At 44.5% G+C, this 16,662-nt stretch overlaps 1 protein-coding gene across 6 annotated transcripts in view; it reads left to right on the top strand.

Moving 5' to 3' along the window:
- Positions 1–16,662, top strand: part of LOC105482255 (uncharacterized) — a 220,647-nt gene that overhangs the window by 66,606 nt on the left and 137,379 nt on the right. Inside the window, exons 3-5 of one of the 6 annotated variants that reach the window (XR_011607015.1) lie at positions 5,378–5,497; positions 10,968–11,086; positions 11,400–11,659. The exons of the other annotated variants lie outside the window; for them this stretch is intronic. The gene's annotated coding sequence lies outside the window, so the exon portion shown is untranslated. The remainder of the gene's footprint in view (positions 1–5,377; positions 5,498–10,967; positions 11,087–11,399; positions 11,660–16,662) is intronic. 6 annotated transcript variants of the gene reach the window in all.

The following is a 16,662-nucleotide window of genomic DNA, read 5'->3' as shown; positions in this document are numbered from 1 at the left end:
TTCCTGACAAGCCATAGTGGGAGCTGCTGAGCCGCCGATGTGATCTGTTCACGAGTGCCTTTCCCTTAAATCCATAAAGAACTAAAGAAAATTGAAAAGTTCTATCATTTCAATATCATTTTTTCCCTTTTCTCTGCCTTCTATGCCTTAGTTCATCCATTCTTTCTCTTTGTTTTTCACCCCGCATCAAAATATATGGAAGGGGAGAGGTAGCTGATTGTGTGTCCTGCTGACGGCTTTACTCCTGGAGAGGTGGTGGCACCTCATTGTATAAATAAACAAGTGGAGACTGAGTTATTATGTATTTTGAGGCCATGTAGCCTAGGGGTCCTGGTCTCTGGCCTTTTAACAACATGGCTGCACAGCAAGAGGTGGTGAGTGGGCGATAGAGCAGATTCATGTGTGTTTACAGCTGCTTCCCATCTTTCCCCATCATTATGGCCTGAGCTCTGCCTACTGTCAGATCAGCAATGGCATTAGATTCTCACAGGAGCATGAACCCTGTTGTGAGCATGCTTGTGGTGCACACAAGGGATCTAGGTTGTGTGCTTCTTATGAGAATCTAATGACTGATGATCTGTCACTATCTCCCATCACCCCCAGATGGGACAGTCTAGTTGCAGGGAAAGAAGCTGATGCCTCCCATTGATTCTACATTATGGTGAGTTGTATAATTTCATTATATATTACAATGTAATAATAACAAAGTGCACAATAAATGTAATGTGCTTGAATCATCCAAAAACCATCCCCCGCAACAATGAAGAAAAATTAATCTTCCACGAAACTGGTCCTGGTGCCAAAAAGGCCGGGGTCCAGTGGTATAGCTAGGAAACAGTGGAAACTGGATTTGAACCTGTATCTGCTCTACTCTGAGCATGCTGTTTTAAGTAATCTAATTTAATTTGGCTGAAATTTATTCACACTATGTGTCACAGGTGGTTTGCCCTTTATTTCTTTTTATGAAATGAAAAACTATTGCTATTAAAGGAATTAAAGATATCAGCAGACACAGAGAATCTTTCTTGAGAGGTAGGATGAGAAAGTACAAGTGAGTTTCTTTCTCTTGATTTTGAGAACATGCTGTGTTTTAGAACTGTTTCCAAAGTTTATTGTGTGTATGTATGTGTTTTAAGATTACTCAGGGGAAATGATTAGCCATGTGTCTTTTCTGGCCTCAGGATTCCCCAGAGGATTGTGTCCTCTGAAAAGCAGCCACCAGAGCCTTTTTCCTAGGACTTGTGTGGTGCAGAGGGTCTGAGAGCATTTTTTGCCTGTCTCTCTGTCACTGCAGCCTGGCATAAGCTTGCTTGTTTCAGCATACATCCTGAAGCTGTGCCCCAGCCCTGATCACCTTGTCGTAGAGCCTCCCTCCCTTCATCCCTCTTTCACAAGACATCCTTCACCTGTGCTCCCCACTGTGGTTGATGCCATCTGACTCTGTCCTTCCATTTTCTTTGGCCTCAGCACTCACAGGATATCTGACTCCAGGCCAGGAGGAGTGAGCAGCAGGATTTACTTGAGGGCCACTTTGCTGGAGCTTCAGGCCTCCATTAGATTCAGCTGTGGAGTGTGTTCCTCTGGCACAGGATATGGGTGTGGGGGACAAGTGGAGTGTGTCAGAGTGGGAAGGGGCACAATTGGGGTTAAATCCCTGAGATGCATAAACACCAGTCTCAATTTATAGAAATATCTCTTCACTCTTTTGTGGTAGACAGAATTCCAGTAATGGCTGTGAATTGTGAAATCAGGCCATTTGTTTATTGGTTCATTCATTCATTCATCTCATTTATTAGACCAACTTCACACCCCTCTCTTATGTCCTAGGCACTGTCCAGCAGCTTCCCCGCTGAGGAGTTCAGTGTGGTGGGAGGCATGTGAACACACATTTTAATACCGTGTGCTAAGAGGTCTGGTAGGAGAGAGTTCGTAAGAATAACTAACCCAACTAGCAGCAAGCAACTCAGGGAACAGCTTCCTGCGGTATGTCATGCGTGAATTAGATACAAGGACCCCAAGGAGCTGAAGAGGTAACATGGGAGGTTTTTACTGCAGGGTGGACAGCACAGGCAAAGGCATGGAGGCATGAAAGAGCAAGGTGTAGAAGCACTAGCAGCTTAATAAATAGCCTGATTAGAGGGGGCAGTTTGTGTGTGTGTGTGTGTGTGTGTGTGTGTGTGTGAGAGAGAGAGAGAGAGAGAGAGAGAGAACATGTAAGCATGTGAGCTGGTGGGGGCAGAGTGACACATCTCAAGGCACGCTTTCCCAGCCCTTCCTTCTCCTTTGGCTGAAGTGTATTGTTTGGGTGATAGTTCCCCTATGCTGTCAAATGAGAAACAAATGCATCAAATATGTTTCATGTACTAAGGGATATTGACATAGGGCTAAATTCTTTTTTTATCTGGCTATTATTTAGTATATATGTCTTAAAAATGGGCACAGGTGTGCCTTGCCTATAAAAAATGTATGATCTGGCTTTGGGAACAATTCCTGCATGCATCTTGATGTGTGCCACAGCCAGCAACATTTAAATAAGGCTCCATGGGTAGGTATAATCTGTGTGCGTGGACTTCGCTCACATAGAAATTCAGCTCACTGATGGCAGTCACATGCACACATTGTTGTTTGACATTATCTTGCTTGTTTACTTTTTGGTCTGTCCTTCCCATGCACTGTGAGTGCTGTGGGAGGGATGGTCCTGCCTGTCTTAGGTACTGCTCCATCCCAAGGGCCTCACAGAGTGCCTGGCACATGGTAGCTTCTCACTGAATACTTGTGAAGAATGAGTTTATGAGACAGGCTGTTTTTGTTTACCCTCTACCACTCCCTTTGCCTTGTTCTCCATGACTGTTCTTTCCTCCTCTCTGGAAAATACTGTCTCTTCTTTTCCACAGGTGTTTTTCACCCTGTTCCCTCTGCCTAGAGTGTTCTCCTTTCTTTTCCATCCCCGCTGTCTTCCTGATCTTTCAGATTTCCCCTTAAGTATTACATCCTTAGCGAATCTTGCCTGGATCTCTCAAGCTAGGACAAATGATTTACATACACTCTCATGGAATTGTTTTCCTTTCCTTCTGTTTTTAAAGGAATTTATCTCAGTTTTTAATGATAAATGTTTGAGAGAGTTACTTGAGTAATGTGTTCTGCCACCATTGACTGCAAATTCTATGTGCCTATTTTATTTTCTGAATATAGTCAGTACTAACAGATTGTATGTTCTCAGTGTTTACTGGTGAATGAATGAGTGATAATGTACTTCTGCATGAGAACACACCCTGTCCAAGGAGCCTCCTAGAGCTCCTTCCTCCCAGCTATAGCCTCTGTCTCCCTTAGAACGCTGGGTGCACCTCAGGGCCTGTCCCATGGGGATCTTGTGAACAGCCACTTGTAGCACTATAAATTCTCTTGTTTTTTTTTTATGCGCCGGAACAATGTCTTCTCTCTGATCCTTGTACCTGGAATATCTCTTGCCGGACTATACTTCAGTTTCTGTTCCTAGAGAAGCAGCACAGGACTGGAAAGGAGGGAAGGGCTGAATGTAGGGAGCCTCACCACTTAGGTTGTGGAAGAGGAGAGGGAAGAGAAATGTGTTTCAGACATACCCAGTTGGAATAAGACATTTTTTTCTAGAGAAGATAGCACAGTGTGGCTGGGTTCTCTGATATTGGAGTGTGTTAAATAAGCTTTCGTGGATGGTTGTGGGAACACAGGTGACCTTTGTGTATTTTGTTCTTTGCTTTCTAACTTTTCTATGGGAAACATTTGTTTTGAGTTCCAAAAAATAGTCTTATATTTTTGGAACACAGCATGAGAGAACTGCCACTATTCAAATATAAACAGCAGAAACATAAGATGGTTAAAATGGGAGGAGTGGACTCCTATTAACCTTGGGAAGTGAAGCTGAAATACTTTCTTTATAACTTGAAAGTGATTTTTAATGACGTAAATGACCCAAAGAAAACATGTAAAAGATGGAAGTATATGCAATAAAATTGCATAAATCTAATGGGTTGCCAAGCTGTTTATGGGATTATATTGTAAGAACTGTAATTTTAAAGTGATTTTAAACATACCATCATGTGGCTTTGCTGCCCACCAATTTGAACAAATACTTATTGTGTGCCACAGTATTTCCAGAAACTCAAAAGAGATGGGGCCCTTATTCTTTGAAACACACAGTTGAGAACATTAAGAAAACGATTCCTCCAACACATGATTACTGTTACAAAAGAGGGGCATACCAAAAGCTGGGGTAGCAGTGGGAGGGATCTGGGAGGGAGCAACTAACATGGAAAGCAGTAAAACCCAGACTATGTATCAGCCACTGACTGTGTATTTAGTAGAATAAAACAGTTGGAAACAGAGTATTTCATATTTGATGTTAAGTAGAATTCCAGTAACATATATTTAACATATTGGGGCATATTGTGATGTTTTTCTAAAAAGTCTGCTTTATTGATGATAAAATTGAACAGTGGACTAGAACATGAAAAAAGATTGAATTCAAACTCTGTCTTACGCGGGATAGCCTTAGTGATTGATTTTATGCGATTAAGGGAAGAAACCTTGCTTAAGATAACTATGTCTCAACTATCCTTAGTATTCCATGTTGACCCTAAATATCAGTTTATTTATCTTTTGGGAAACAGTGATAACTTTAGACACTTGGTTGCACGTGGCGTGCATCAGCAGCTGTGGCAACCCCCGACCCTGCCCGCCACCAGGAGCATGGACCCCTGGCCAGATACTGCCGGACACCTTATTCAGGAGGTCAGCCTAGAAGCTGTAGGAGGGCGGGAGCCGGTGCTCAGCCCCATCCCAGTGGCTGCACGGTGCCCAGCGCCAGGACCCCTCGCTTTGGGCACTTGTCCAGGAGGAAGAAGGGAGTGGTGCAGTCAAGCGGGCCCCCGGGCAGGCCTGACCCAGAGCTGCGTTCTGGGTAGCCCCGCCAGTCCACAGGCCGCTCTGCGGCAGCCGCCACCTGCACATGGTGCGAGAAAGTGGCTCACTGGTGGGTTTCCCGCCATGCGCAGATTCTCGCCTTGCACAGGGTCACCAGGCGGCCACTGGTTAAGGTAGTCATGCGCACTGGCACCTAACGGCTCTGCTTTTTCTCAGAGTTTTCTCAGAGGTTGGAGATGCCCTGTCAGAGAGATTGGAGTGTGCCTGTCTGAGGTCGGGGCCAGCCCACCTTGCTCTCTGGTTGCTGGGCCTGGTGGGGGCTGGGTGGGGGTTGGGCAGGGGGACGGGCCAGGGCAAGTTGTGGCATCTCGGAAGCTGGTAGCGGGGCCACAAAGATAGTGGCTGTGGAGAGCCAGAAGGGCCAGGTGCCCCTGAGCAACTTGAGTAACTGTATCTTTACTGACGGGTCTGGTACCAGGCCCCAGATGAGGATCTCGGGAGGATCCACAAAGCTGCGTCCAAGGGAACGAATGTGTGGAAGCTGCAGCGGAGCCTCCTGCTCAAGAGTAAAGGACCCATCTGAAACCTACAAGAACAGGTGTCGGGAACTGCGGGCTGCGGGCTGCCGGAGGAGGTGCGCGGGTGGGGAGAAGCACTCCCTTCAGAGTTGGGGGCTTGGGGAGTGGGGGCGAGGGGAGGCATGGAAAGAATGGGTGTGCGGGGCGGGCCGTCCTGGGGCCCAGGACGCTGGGCGTTCTTCCCGGACGGGCTCCGCAGCGCCTGGGATGTGGACGCCTTGGAGGTGGAGTGCCCAGGCCATCTTTACCAGCAGCAAAATAAACCCAAAACTTTAGCTGGTTTCTGACTCACTCACAGTTCCTCTTACAGAGCACTTTAGAGAGAATTTTAAAGTGATTTAATTATCAAAATTAAGTATGTACAGTGTTTTATTTTTGACTTATATGGTTTAAAATATGGTTAGATACATTATAGAAAGAAGGATAATGAAAGAAATACTTCCCATAATATATCGCTTTCTGGGCTAAGAATATTTTGGGTAAAATCCAATATTTTATATCAATGAATTCCCATGTAAATATGTTCTTTGCAGAGGGACCTTAGAAGGAAACTTTGAAGTGGGAAGATGGTTCATGTTCTTGAATAAGACGACTCGGTTTTCTCTATCCATTTTACATACATAAAGTTATCAAAGTTAACATTTTTGAAATACACATGCTTTTAGTATTGTGATAACATTAAGAAAATTTTTGTAATGGAGTTAAAATTTTAGTCTTGCCTTTCTACATATCAAAAGATGCTATCAATTTTCACTAATAGTTTGCTAACAGCTGAAGAGACAGGTGAATGAATACAGGAGAATAGAAAATCCAGAAACACCCAAATATATGTAAGAATTTATAACATGGTAATGGTGAGACTTTATGCAAGTAGGAAAAGATAAATTATGTTTATAAATGAAATGCCTGCCTTTTGGAGAAAACTAGCTAGATTTTTATGTCAACAAAACTGCCGCCTGACCCATCGTCACCTCCTGTTCACCTGACATGTCTGGTGGGGTGTGGGCGGGGCCCTCTCCTGCGCTGCTCCTGTCTGACCAGCTGCCCACGGTAACACAGAAACATCTGGCAGGATGGAATGGTTGGCAGAAGACACGTCTGACGACATCAAATGTTTTGCAGAAGAGCCATGTGACTGGATCCCCAGTTTGGCAGAGGGACATGTGAGAGGACAGATACGTTTTGGCCTTGGCCGAAGAGACATCTAGCAGGGTGGAACAGAGAGAACAGGTGTGGCAGAGAGAAAGTCTGAGAAGCTTGCATGATTCGCAGAAGGAGCATCGGTAGAAGATTGCCTGTTTGCCCAAAGGAACGTCAAGTTCCAAAGGTCAGAGGCTCGCGTGAACTCTGTCAGGTTCAGGAGCAGCTCAGTGTTGCTGGTGCAAGAGTGTGGTACAGAAGTGGTTGGGCGTGGTTTGAATGTCTAGAAAAGGTGAGCTGAGGGTAGATTTTTGAACAGTTCAGAGCAGGAGGGGTAGAGGATATATTTTGCGGGCCACGGCCACATTCTCAGGATGCTCTTGGCTGTAAATAGTAGATGACCCAAGTAAGAGCGGCTGAAGGCATAGGCACCAGAGCTGTGTCGGCATCATCATGTTATGCTCACATTTTCCCTTCCAGCGTGCTGTGGTCAGTGTTTAGTTCATATCTGCTTTCCCGGTGGGCCAAGTAGCAACAGCTATAGTTGGCTGTTCTCTGAAGGCAGTATCTGAAGGGTGAAGGGGTTGCTCTTCTTCCCAGGTATCTTTTGAAGAGGCAGTCAAGTCAGCAGCTCGCAGTGACCTTCCAGTAACATCGTATGGGCTGGGTTACAGCACATGCCCACTGCCAAGCCAGTCACTGGGGAAGGCCATGTGATTGCTGTGATGAGCTTAGAATGGTCATTCCTCCTTCAGAAGCTGCGGTGGGTTGAGGGAACAATAAAGATCCTGATAACCCTGCGTTTCTCCAGTGAGGAAGAAGAAAGGCTGTGGATAGGGAGCCAGCCAGGTTTCCTGTGGAGATTCACAGGAAGCTTTTAAGCAGGGGAGTCAGAAGATGAGCAGTGAGTATTAGGGCGTTCCAGTCACGGCGTGATGCAGGGATTGTCCTGCTCTTCCTGTAAAGGGCCAGGTGGGAAACACTCCTAGGCCCCGTGGTGGCTTTCATGTCTGCTGAGGCTTCCCGTAGTAGCGTGGAAGCTGTCAGAGATGACGCTTAAGCAAATGGTCCTGACTGGCCTCTGGTAAAGCGTCAATTCTGGAAGGATTTAACAGACCTAACAACCTTTCAAGCTGCATGGCGTTTCTTTCCCATCTCCCGTTTTGGAAATGTTTCTGGCGACTTACAAGGACTATCTCCAACGTGCTTGGTCTCTCTTAACTTTCCCAGGATCCTGAATCGGGCATCCACTGTTCATCCTTACTGCTCTGGGATGTCTCGGTCTTACCATGTCCCTGCCAATCCTGGTCCCATCTCATCACGATCACCCACTGAAGAGAGGAGGTGCTGGAGTGAACGTGGTTGGGGGAGCCCCGTTCATCCCCAGGGTCCCAGAATGAACCAGTGTTACTGTGTACCCCTGGTCTTGCCTTCCTCCCTGCTCTAACAGCCGTGTATTAGCCTGGGATCAGCTTTGGTCCCAGTGCTATTGGTCTGTTGCGCCTGCAGCCTTGGTCCAGCCTCTGTCTTTGTCTCCGTGACGTGAGAGTGACTGTGGCTGAGAGCATTCCAGCAAGACAATGATGATCTCTGCTGTCTGACTCCCACTTCCCAGGTTCTCATGATAGATGAGGAGTCTGTTTTTCAGCTAGCTGCCGCAAGGGGGCTGGACATTTCACCCTTCAGATAGGACCTGGAAGGCCTGGAAACATCTGGAGAAGGGTGTGACTGTGAGTAGAGAAAAGGACACTATTGGCGGAAGCGGGCGGAAGCAAGAGAGGAAGACATGGAAAGCCTTGCTGTGCTCTCCAGAAGAGCCGCCCTTTTTGCATGGTGGGCTGTCCACATCGGCGGTGTCCTGTTGACAGCTGGGAGGGGCCACAGGCATGACGTTTTTCCTGCAGTTGTAAGTGCTCTCACTTGAGGCGTGCCTTTTTCGGCAGTAGGATGTTGCCTGGGGAGGGTCATAGGGCAGTAAAACCTGGCCAGTATGCCTGTGAGGAGGTGTGTGTGAGCTCCCTTGTCCGTCTCCTGAGATCTTCTTGGGGAGCTGCTCATCACCACCTTCTGGAATTTCTTTCTGTTGTGGGGACTGCCCATCCCTGGTGACCTCTCCCAGCCATCTTTTCTTATTTTAGAATGGCAATTTAACAACGGCCTGATCCGTCATGTCCTGGTCACCTGACATATCTGGTGGCGTGTGGGCTAGGCCCTCTCCTGCACTGCTCCTGTGTGTCCAGCCACCCACAGTAACATGGAAACATCTGGCAGGATGAAATGGTTGGTGGAAGACACTTCTGATGAGGTCGAATGTTTTGCAGAAGAACTATGCGATTGGATCCCTGGTTTGACAGAGTAGGCATGCGAGAAGACTGAACATTTCATCGTTGAAACATCTTATAAGGTGGAATGTGTGGCAGAAAGAACATCTTAGAAGCTCATGTAGTTTGCAGAAGGAACATCTGTAGAAGATTCCCTATTTTCTGAAGGAACGTCAAGTTCCAAAGGTCAGAGACTCACATGAAGTCGTATCGTTTTAGGAACCGTACATTGTTGCTCTTGGAAAGAGTGTGGTACTGATGTGGTTGGGCATGATTTGAATGTCTAGAAAAAGTGAGCTTAGGGAAGATTTTTGAGCAATCCAGAGCAGAAGGGGTAGAGGATATATTTTGCAGGCCATGGCCACATTCTCAGGATGCTCTTGGCTATAAATAGTAGATGACCCAAGTAAGAGCGACTGAAGCCATAGGTACCAGAGTTGTGTTGGCATCATCATGTCACGCTCACGTTTTCCCTTCCAGCCATGCTGCAGGCAGTTTTTAGTTCATGTCTGCTTTTCCGGTGGACTGAGTAGCAACAGCTGCAGTTGGCGTGTTGTCTGAAGGCAGTATCTGAAGTGTGGATGCGTTGGTCTTCTTCCCAGGTGTCTTTTGAAGAGGGCGTCAAGTCAGCAGCTCACAGTGACCTTCCGGAAATGTCATATGGGCTGTGTTACAGCACATGCCTATTGCAAACCCGTCACTAGGGAAGGCCACGTGATTCCTGTGATGTGCTTAGAATGATCATTTGTCTTTTGAGACCTGAGTTAACAAGTGCAGGGTTTGACTCAAGGTGTCATTTGTTGGCAGGCTTTCAGGGTGGTGTTTTTGCCTCTCCCCTGATCCTTCCTTCAGGTGGGTCTGTCCACTGGTGCCGCAGCCTGTCAGCCCATGGGTTTTGGGTGTCACACGCGCAGTGCGGTTCCTAGAGTCTTAGGCTTGTGCCCTTTTCTTACCCATTGAGTGTTCTCACAGGAAGGGCATGGAGCTGCTAAACCCAACCGTTCTGGCTGTTAGGTGTCCTGCATGAGCCCACGCACATGATTCCTGGGATTTTACCGGGAAGCTGCTGATGTCCACCTTCCAGCTCTTTTGTCCTTTGGGAGGCTGCCCTTTTTTGGCACTGGCAGGCTGCGAACGGTTTTCCTCCAAAGAAACGTTTCAACAACTGCCTGACCATCATCTACTGGTTGTCTGACATTTCTGGTGGTGGTGGGGGAAACCCCTCATACCCTGCTCATGTCAGTCCAGCTACCTGGAGTGACTGGAATGTCTGACAGGATTGCACATTTGGCAGAAGAACATCTGAGACGATTCAGTGTTTGGCAGACATGAACATACGACAGAAGGGCCATCCAGGAAGACTGCACACTGGGCAGAAGGAAGACTTAAGAACATTGCATGGACAGCAGAAGGAGTGCTTCAGGAGATTGCCTGGTGGGCGGCAGGAACACCTGAGAGGACATCATGGCGGACAGTGGAAATGAGAGGTTTACATTTAATGCCTTGTTTACATAAGGTGGTAAACTCTGGAGCACTTGTGGTTAAGGGTGAAAATTCGCCCTGGGTGAAGGAAGAATCTTCCCTCTTCCCAGAGGGGCAATGACTGGAAATGAGCAAGTAGGTGCAGTCTTTAAAGGGCCACAGTACTAGGCTCTATCCAGAGAGCTGTTCAGACTGCCCCAAAAGGCTTCTGAGAAGTTGTTGCTAGGGCGTAACAGGACAGTTAGATTAAGAGTAGGAATGATAGCTTCTTCAGCACTTTGGAGCAGGAAGGAATGGAAGCAAGATACAGTTGGAAGAGGGTATAGTGAGTGACTTGACAGATCAAGTGCATGGTATTATTTTTGACTTGGGTTCTCCTTCGTTGGCATGCTTCTGGGTTGGCGTCATCGCCTCTCCCCTGATCCTTCCCTGGGATAGGGCTGTTCAGTGCAGCAGCCAGCGAGCTCCTTGGGCGGGGTGTGTGGCGTACACAGTGCGATGTCTAGAATCTTACACGTACTTACTTGAGGCATTCTTCCTTCACCAGTCGAGTGTTCTCAGAGAAAGATGATGGAGCTGCTAAACCTTGCCCATTTTGATCCGTTATGTGAGACATGCCTTTTGCCTTCTCTCATGATTGTGAAGTGTCCCCAGCCATGTGGAACTGTGAGTCCATTAATCTTTTTTCCATTTAAATTGCTCTCTCTCCAGTATGTTTTTGTCAGCAATTTTAAAACAGACTAATTTTAGACGCTTGGCCCTAGTTCTCTGTAGGCCTTTCAATATCAAAAATGTCCGATATTGAATATTAAAAGTATCCAGTATTTCTATTAAACTGTTGAGTCATTGGGATTCCAGCCAGGGTTGTCAAGATGTACTGCCTCTCTTCCTTTGGTAATGGAGTTTCCTTTGTTTCTTTTCTTTCCCTATTTTGTCTTGTATTTTTATTTATTTATTTTTATTTTTTGTCACACTGTAGGACACATATTGCTTGTCTCTGAACTTCTCAGCTGCCTGCACATCTTCCTGTTTTTCGGCTGCAGTTAGGGTTTGTCTGAGGAGCAGCATAACATCCCTCCATGCGAGGTCCAACACCTGAGTTAAATTTTGGAAAGCTTCTTTATACCTATCAGGGTCATTCGAAAACCAGCCGAATTCTCCTTATCTGCCTGTGGTTCTGCAATGAGAAGGGAACTGGAACCTTGGTGACATCATCTCCATTAGGTATTTCCTGCAGTGGTAAGTGTCAGACCATGGAATGAGGAGTGATGACACTGGAGGGGCTGACATTGCATTTGGAAGGTGCCGTGAATAAGGGGGACCATGAGGAGCCTGAACACTAACTGCCTTCAGTGTTTTTCCCAGAACTTGTTTTGCCACTGTTGGGGAGTTATTTCCTTTGGGCCTGCCTGATATGACTATTAAAAGAGCTGTGTTGATTGTGCAGTGCTTACAAGGGTCTAGTAACCTTTGGTTCTCCATTGGTGATTGTTTTCTTTTGACTTTGTAAACCTGTGTGACCTGTGTGGCTCCTCAATAGATAGATCTTGGAAAATAGTATGTAATAGTTGTATTTGGGCAAGGCCCCTTTAATGGAGACAGTGTACTGAGTTGAATTCTTTATTTTGCTATTATGGCCTTGACTAATGTATTTATTCTTAGGCAGTGATTCTGGTTAACTTTCAGACATAAAATGTTACTATTTGAGTAACATGTTAATTGGAGGCAGAATGGGTGCCTTAAAATAATGTAAGGAATGAAAGGTGGTTTTCCTGCTCATGGGACAGTATTGGGGCTAAGACTTCATTTTGGAGGACATTTTCCTCCTCATTGTTGAGTTTTCCCATTCACAGAAGAAGCATAAAGGCTGGTCTCTAGTAGAGGGTGCAAAAGTGAGAAGAATTCAGAAACTAGAATGTTTCAGCAAAGAACTGACAAGGTGTCTCATGGAGAGGATTCTAATTGCATTAGGTGGTGCTGTTGACCTTGAAATACCATGTGCTCTACAGACCAAGGGCGGAGAGAGAGAGAGAGGTTCACTGGGTGGGGTGGGTGAGACCCTCTGTTTCTAGAAAATGACAAAAACGGCACTCCCTTGATCCATATTCCCAGTTACCAGAGCGTTTCCAAATCTTGCCTAACAGGATTATTTCCCTGAGCTTTGAAAATTTCTGCAGCATTGCACACACACAGTGGAGAAGAGACATGGTTGTCTTGGACAGGAAAGGAGGAAAATTACAGTAGGAAAGACTCCAAGATCCTGTTGCTGGTGCCCATCAGGCAGTCGGGGAGGGTGGAGTTAGTTAGAAGCCTTTGGGTAACAGTGGGTTGTTGTCCCGGAAAGCAAGCATTAGTCTGTACGTCTTCCAGACGCACATGACATCTAGGCTGTCTGTCAAAACAGAGTCAACCTTCCCAGCACTTTGAGGGCCCTGGGGGATTCACTAAGTTTTCTCTGTTGTCTTAGTATTGAGAATGGTGGCCACCCTAAAGATTTTTTTTTAATTTGCTATCAGTTGCCCAGTTTTTAGTTTATAATTTTAAAGTTGAGGGCAGAAGGCCTCAAAATGAAAGTAAGGGTTTAGGGTCCACTCGTTTACTCACCTTTCTGATGAATCTACCTTGGATCCCCAACCAGCCCCCACAATGAAATGGCGTTATTGTCTGCGGTAAATATCTGAAATTCGTTGTCTCAGAGACCTGGAAAACTAGGCCACAGACACTGAGAGTGAGGCTCGGAGCAGAAGTTTAATAGGTGAAAGAAAGAAAAAAGCTCTCTTGCTACAGAGAAGGGTCCCAGAGAAATAGGTCGCTGGTTCTGCAGTGAAGTGCAAGGGTCTTTATAGATGAGCTTGAAGTGGGGGTGTCTGATTTACATAAGACACAAAAGATTGGTTGGACCAGGTATACCATTTGCATAGGGCATGAAAAGCTGGATGTCCCCACCATAACCTTTTATTATGCAAATGGCTTTTCTACCTGGCCGGTGTTGAACTGCCCTTTTTTCTTTTTCTGTTTTTTTTTTTTTTTTTTTTTTTTTTTCACTGTAAACATAGTAACAATAAAAGGGAAGATGGAGCCTCTGTGTTGGACATGCCTGGCCCCCAAGTAGCTCTTTTCTATTGGCGCAGCTACTAGCGTCCTAAATCATTTATTTCTACCTCCTGTATCAGTGGCAGCAGATCTGTATGGGTCTGCAGCAACCTCAATTCTTGTCTTCTAAGAAGAAAGAATTTGGCTGACAAGAGTAAGCCAGAGGGAGAGACCTAGGAAAGTTTTAAAACAGGAGTGAAAGTTTATTAAACAGCATCAGAATAAGAGCCAAAGGTAATAAAGTACCCCTGGAAGTGGGCCAAGTGGGTGACCTGAGAGATCAAGTGCATGGTTTGATTTTTGACTTGGGGTCTCATAGGTTAGCAAGCTTCTGGGATTGGTTTCTTCTCGCTGATGCTTCCCTTGGGGCAGGTTGTCCACATGCAGAGTGGTCCGTCAGCACTTGGTAAGGGCTGAATGTGCAGTGTGGTTACTGGAGCTGTATGCATGCTCACTTGATGTGTTCCTCCTGAACCAGTCAAATCTTGCTAGAGAGAGGTACTAGAGGTACTCAGAACTTTATGTGTATGGAATTTAAAAAGTGTGCTTCCTTTTTAGTCTGGCTGCTTTTTCTTAATATTATGTTTTTGAGGATCATCTATGGCAGTTGTTCGTTTTCCTTTCTGAATAGTATTTCTATTGTGTGGAATATCCAAAAATTCTATTTTTCTATCTGTCTGTCTGTCTGTCTGTCTGTCTGTCTGTCTATCTATCTATCTATTTATCTATCTATCTATCTATCTATCTATCTATCTATCTATCTATCTGTCTAAAAATTCTATTTATCTGTCTGTCTGTCTGTCTGTCTGTCTATCTATCTATCTATCTATCTATCTATCTATCTATCTATCCATCCATCCATTCATCCATCCATCCATCCATCCATCCATCCATCCATCCATCCATCCATCCTTCCATCCATCCATCCATCTATTTTGAGACAGAGTTTTGGCTTTTGTCACCCAGGCTAGAGTGCAGTGGAGGGATCTTGGCTCACTGCAACTTCTGCCTCCTAGGTTCAAGCGATTCTCCTTCCTTAGCCTCCCAAGTAGCTGGGATTACAGGTGCCCACTACCACACCTGGCTATTTTTTTTTTTTTTTTTTGTATTTTCAGTAGAGACGGGGTTTCACCATGTTGACTAGGCTGGCCTTGAACTCCTGACCTCAGATGATCCACCTACCACAGCCTCCCAAAGTGCTGAGATTACAGGAATGAGCCACTGCACTGGGACCCCCAAAATTTATTGATAGTATTGGTGATGAATATCGAAATATTCCCCAGTTTTTTATTGTTATGAGTAATGCTGTTATGAACAATTTTTATGCATGTCTTTTGGTTCCCATTAGTACACACCTCAGTTGGACACATTTGTAAGACTAGAACTGGTGAACCATAGGAAATGTATAATTTATTTTGGAAAATAATATCCAAGTTTTCCAACGTATAGTAAATAATTAGCTCTCCTCCAGCAGTGTCAGAGATTTAGTTCTACCACGTGCAATAGGCAACAATCGGCACCATTTCTTTTCTAATTTTGGATATTCTGGTAATGGCATTACATTGTGGCATTGGTTGACATTTTGCTTATCCCTAATTGAGAATCTTTTCATGTTTGTTGGCAGTCTGCAGGAGAGAGTTCTAGTTTACATCAGTTGTCATGGTAACATAATCAATGGCTCACCTTTTCTCTTCCTACTGTGTCTCTGATTGACCATTTGGATATTGTCTTTTGTGACTAGCTGGTTCATGTCTTTTGCTCATTTTTATATAAGGCTGTCTGTATTTGCTGAATTTGTGGAAATTACTCATATATTTTGATAATGAATCCTTTGTTGATTATATTGATGACATATGTCTTCTAGTGGATCGGTTTCTAATTTAACAGGCTTACCAAGATTATCAGTGATTTAAATGCAATGTTTTTATTTTAAAGTTGACATTTAACTTGTTAGGATATTTACTGATGCTCAATAGGGATCACTATGTTTGTTTTAATTAATTGGTGAAAAAAATATCTAGTTTTGTTCTTAAAACATGCAATCAAAAACATGTGTTGGCATAACTGAGTTCCTTGCCTTGTGTGAGTTTTGGAAGATACTAAGAAATCATTTCTGTTTCCTGCTGGAGATTAATATCTAGTTGAAATAAAAGATATATACCTGGAACAGTTGGAAATGAATTTAAAAATATGCATTTGCCTTCCGGCTTATATTTCAGGAGTCACAGTTTCAATCCTGATATCTACACCATGATCCCGGCCCCTATGTCCTGCTCACTACAGATGACTTACAGGTCATATTAGCATTCATGATTCACATTCCAAAACTGATATCCCTGAACTCCCATTCTCACTGAAAACTTTCTTAACAACTTTGTTTTCCATGTATATACCCTTTCAGGTGACTAAATATTAGCATTTGCTTTAGTTCATGTTTTCTTCTCCTGCTGTCAAGCCTGACATTTCTTAGTATAAAAAATTCTCTCTTGTAAATCTTGTGACCTCAGCTATATCTCTTATGTTGATTACACCCAAATCCATGCTTACTGAGCTCAGTCATATGTTCTAAGTGAGCTAATATGTGTAAGACATTTAATACTTGGTCACAACTAGGCAACTAGGTTGTCTCGGAGTAAATTAAATGCATATTATCAGATCTTTTCATCCTCATTGCATGTGTTTTTAAATCCAAATTCATAGCTTTCACACTCAAACTTGTTATTCTTCTTTCTTTTATTATCTGCACTGAGTCATTGTTAATTTCTTACCAACCTCTGTTAAAACTATTGCATTCATTTTCTTGTCTCCATGTAGATCACATTCACTTTGGTTTAAACACTCGTTTCATTTCACCGGGATTCTGCTCTGGACTCTCAACTTTCTCTTTGTACTATAATTCGTCTTATCTGTGGTTATCAGTCTATTTTTTAAAGCATTGTTCTATTTGTGCTACTTCTCAAAACCTTTCAAGAAATCCCCACTGCCTGCTGAATAAAGTTCACTGTCCTTCATGTGACTCTGAAGACCATCAGTTTTCTACTTTCAGTTATGTTTCTGGCCCTGTCACCTGCCATTTTCTTTGACACCTCCTAAAGTGCAACTAATCTGTATAGCATTTAATGCTTCTTCAAAATGATGAATAAGACTGA

The sequence above is a fragment of the Macaca nemestrina genome, chromosome 8 (assembly GCF_043159975.1).
Source record: "Macaca nemestrina isolate mMacNem1 chromosome 8, mMacNem.hap1, whole genome shotgun sequence".
Classification (NCBI taxonomy): domain Eukaryota; kingdom Metazoa; phylum Chordata; class Mammalia; order Primates; family Cercopithecidae; genus Macaca; species Macaca nemestrina.
The sequence above is the reverse complement of the archived record's forward strand: the minus strand, read 5'-3'. Positions and strand labels throughout refer to the sequence as shown.